We start from the raw sequence: 5,085 nt of genomic DNA on the forward strand, positions 1-5,085 counted from the left end.
CAACACTTTGGTCTTAGTCTTCCCAGCTAACAGAACCTTGCAAAAATAAATGACCTAGGCTTGGGCATTTTTTTACAGCCTAAATGGACTAGACAACATCTTCCATTGGTCTTCTCACACCTGAAACATCCCCTCCCCTCTTTTTTCCATGTAATTCTTGCCAATCTGCTCTCTCTGGTTTCTTGATAGAATAGTGTTTATATTTGATTATGGCAATAATTTCCATGTCCATGGACACATAAAGGATAAGAAGGCAGGTTTAAAATGACCCCATAGGAACTTAAATTTCAGATTCTTGGTTATTAGATATGTGGCTTTGGATTAAGTTACCAAAACCTGTTATTGATCTCAGTTTCTTCAGCTATACAATGGGAATAATTCATAGAAGAAAAATAACCTTTGCATAGTAGTTGTGAAGATCATGTCAAGGGTTTAGTTGTTTGGTATGTATTAAGTGTCCTTTTAATGTTCTGCAACTGACTTATGGATACAAGCATCTTCTCTAACATATTTTGTAACATTTTTTAATTCATAAGTCATAAACTTCCCTTTTAGAATCCCTGCCCCTGTGTTTTCCATCTGTCAACAAGGCCTACCTGTTATTTGCATCTTCCCTAAATATAAGATCTTCTACTAGTAGGAGTATACAGGATTTCAGGGACATAACCTGACTTTCAAGTGACATAACAGACTTGTATAAGGTCACTGGGGTTTGTGAATCTAAAGGCTTGAGACCGTTCCCTTTATTGCATGTAATCTGTGCATTTAAGCGGGATGAAAGAAAGCAGGCGTGGAATCACTGCTGAGTGCCATGATCCCTTGAAGTCAAGCCATCATAATTCTCAGCAGCTCTGAAGGACTCAAACTCAGGTCTGACAAACTATTCCTAAGTCCTCGCCTTATCTACTGGTAGGAAGCAGAGGTAACCTTGGGAAGTAATAACCTTTTAAAGCCACAAAGTATGAAGCACAAATTAACATTAATTATACCTAAAACAGGGTGTGTCCAAAATGATAAGAGGATGTTTATTCTTCAAAACATCTTTTGCCTTAGTTGCTATTTCTATTGCTGAAAAGAGATACCATGTCCTTAGCAACTTTTACAGAGGAAAACATTTAACTGGGGCTGGCTTACAGTTCAGAGCTTTAGTCCGTTTTTGTCATGGAGGGAAACAATGGCAGCATAACAAGCAGATTTGGTGCTGGAGAGGTAGCTAGGAGTTCTAAATGTTGATCCACAGGCAGCAGAAGGAGACTGTGAGCCATACTGGGCATAGCTTGAGCATATTAGACCTCAAAGCCTGCCCCCCCCCCCCCCCCGTGACACACTTCTTCCAACAAGGTCACACCTACTCCAACAAGGCAATATCTCTTAATAGTGCCACTCCCTATGGGCCAAGCATTCAAATACATGAGTCTATGGGGTCATACCATTTGGAACAGCCATTATCTTTTTATTTTGTCTGACAAAGACCATATATTAACATGTGACAGGTAGTAACCTCAGTATGACCAGTTTTCATTACAGGAGTAGACTGAGCCTCAGGTTTAGTTGTAGGAATGGAAGACATTCCTCAGACAATTCAAAATAGAAAAATACCAAGGAAATACAAATCTGGATTTCAGTCATGTGTCATTCTATTAGTTGATGTTTCTTCACCAATTACTTGATAGAGAACATAAAATTTTAATTGGTAAACTATTGAAACTTATGGTTTTTATACAAAAGAAAAAGGGAAATCTAGAAAACCTGAATAGCAACGGAGCCATGCAAGGTACATGTCTAACAGTGGGAAATGTGGTCATCCAGATCTGAAGGCAGAGGGTAAGCTGTCTTGCAGATACAGAAGGCACAGTGCTCTGCAAGTTTTTTGAAAACGGGAAATACCCTAGTAGAACCAACTTATTGACCCTGGAGTTCAGTTTCTTTCAGCAAGAGAGTTCATTCATTCATTCATTCATTCACTCAGTAACATTACCAAGAGCCTACATGGTACTAAAATGTAGAGCAGGACATGATGAAGTACCACATTGGAGTAAGCTTAGTTGGGACTAAGCAGACATGCTGCTGGCCTGGTGAAGGTCACCAAAGACCTGAGGCAATGTCACTTCATTATTTCCTCCTTTAGACCTCCTCTTACTGACTCGCCATCTGTTTCTCAAGCCTTTCCCAGGGTGTGTTTGGCTCTTCTCTCCCTGGAGTGTTTTCACAGATGGGAAAAGAGAAGGTGGAAGAGGAAGTGACCTAGACAATTCTACTCACCAGGAAAGCCAAGACTGGATTCAGGCTTTCAGATTTACAGACAAAGATTTAGGATAAAATTAAATGTTTGTTCTTCTTCCCAAGGGGCTACTTTGTGAATGTTCCTGGGGAGATTGCTGAACTTTCAGAAAGAAGTTCAAGTTAGATTGATTGAGCTGATAGGGATATGAAAGACTGTTCACTGAACACGGAGTTCACAATCAATGCTCATTATTCAACTAAGAAGCAGATGAGATTCCACAGACATCCTGGTTTTGATGCAAGAATGTATTTTAAAGTAGAAAATGCTAGCCAAAAAAGTGTCCATAATTACATGAATCTACTCTGTCTTTGGGGGAGGGGTGAGTCTTTAGGGGAGGGGGAGAAATGTGTAACTTCTTCATTTAAAATTGTTTAAGATTTCTCTTTTAAATTAACAAAAATTCTCTGTGGGGCACCAGATGGCCTGGAATCAAACAAGGGCCACTCATTATCCAGATTCAGATGAAAGGCTTTTTAGAAGCTGCCTGATGTGAACTGATTTTTACTAATGACATAAACCATTTATTCTCTATAAAACTCTCTCATCAGTTATCTTTGCTGTGTGCATATAGCTCTCTAACTTAAAAAAAAAGTGTTGCAATACTATCCATCAAGATCATGAGCTTTTCTAAATATGCTTATAAAATCAATGAAGACTTAGAGGTTAAATACTGGGTTTCTTAGCTGAGTCCTGCTTCCTGGAGGGCCCTGGGCTTACATGGACAAGTGCCAATGCTAAGTCATGAACCAATGGTCTAAAACCAAACTCAGTGAACTTTAGAAAAATTATTCTTTTTTAAAGATGTCATAACACTCTTTAAGTATATTGTATAGAACCTACATTGGACAAAAAGCCAAGAGTAGGGGACTTGGAGGAAAAAACTAGATCTTTATATTAAATTTACTGTCATCTCATATTCAATGTAAATAAAAAACAATCCCTAGAAATTATCAAGGCCCACGTAACCCAAAGCATTGTCACAAACTTCAAACTAATGTTTGGGGGCAGTGATAGGCAAAGAAAATGATTACTCTGCTTTTCTAAGGTCCTCAAGTCCTAAAGCAATTATGTTTGGGTTTAAATTCAGGAGTCACAGTCTAACGCTCTCTCTAAGACATGCTTATCTGCAGTTGAATTGCAAGAGTTCTCAAGTGGGTGCAGGGCTCTGAGAGCCCCAGCAGATTCACATGCATAGAAACTGCTGCAGGACCCTTCCCACCAATCAGCGCACCCCACCATTCCTGCTGAGTAAGCCTGTATGAGTGCTCAGTATCACATAAAGAAAGGTCACTTTGTTCATATGTAACCTTCCCACAAATCTACCCGAGCTCTTATGATGGACTTACTTGTGGTTTTACATGCAGTGGAGGTGACTTCCTTTGCAGCTGGAACTCTGATTCTCCGTGCAGACATCACAGCATAAGCATCCACATATTACCAGTTTAAACAACGTACAAGTTATTGCCTTCATCAGAATGTAAAAGACTACAAGAGAGGCCAAGCTGGAACCGCTGTGAAAGCCGTGACATTTATTGAAGGGGAAGCATATGTTTGTAAATCACAACGATGCATAGATGATATGGTTCACAGCAATGTCCCAATTAGGCTCTTCACAGGCTTGCCACATACAGTCCCTCCATGCAAAACAAAACAAAACAACACAACACAAACAAAACAAAACAAACTGAAAGGGGGGAAAGGTTATTTTGTCATTGTTTACAAATCCAGGTGGTAGTTTTTCAATCAGAAAGTCTGTGCTTGACCCCTTATCTCAACTTGTGGGTCACAACCTTTTTGTGTGTCTAAGGACCCTTTCATAGCAGTAACCCATCAGATGCCTGGCATATCAGATAGTTATATTGTGATTCAAAATAGCAGCAAGATTACTGGTATAAAGTAGCAACTAAAATGATTTTATGATTGGGAGTCATCACAACATTAAAATGAACCTGCATTAAAGGGTCGCAGCATTAGGAAGGTTGAGAGCCACTGACTTAGAAGAACATGTTGACCTCTCAGCCCCATCCACAAACCTCTATATGGGGACAACTTTTCCATGGATGACTTGAATAACCCAACTTGTATCTCATAATATGCTCAGCTAACAGGGCCACAACTGCAAAAACAAAAACAAAGACAAAACAAACAACAACAACAAAAAAATAAACCCAGTGGACTATCTAACGTCTGTGTTATTTAACATGCCACCTTGCTTTTAAGACTTAATACAGCATTTTATTTTTGGAATAAGAAAAATTCACCTAATAAAACATATTACACAGTATATATCTATTAAAATGCTCAGTTTAAATGTTCAGAAGTTCATTAATTGGATTTTGACCCAATGGAAGAAATTTGAGGAAAACTGTAAAAAGGAAAAAAAAACAATTTGTTTTTTAATAAAGGAAAAAATCACACAGCTCTTATTGTGGAATTTAACCACTTATTTTTCCTTTAACAAGGATCAATAAAATGAAACTTTATTTCTAGAACTTAAACAGATTTAAAAGAAGAAAATATCTCTTTTGATAAGTAAAAAGAAAAAAGAAGGTTGATCATTTTACTAAGCTATCTGCCTTTTTTGCCCTTTTGGCAAGTGATAGAAGTATCTAAACTATTGCTTATTGATTATACAAAGAAATTACTGGATTTTTTTTTATCTCATTAGAACATAATAAGCCAAAGCAGTAGAGGATTTTAAAATCAAGAATCTGCTACTGTAGAACATCTGATGTAGGGATGTGAGAATCTGCTACTGTAGAACATCTGATGTAGGGATGTGAGAATCTGCTACTGTAGAA

The sequence above is a fragment of the Mus caroli genome, chromosome 10 (genome assembly GCF_900094665.2).
Source record: "Mus caroli chromosome 10, CAROLI_EIJ_v1.1, whole genome shotgun sequence".
NCBI lineage: Eukaryota > Metazoa > Chordata > Mammalia > Rodentia > Muridae > Mus > Mus caroli.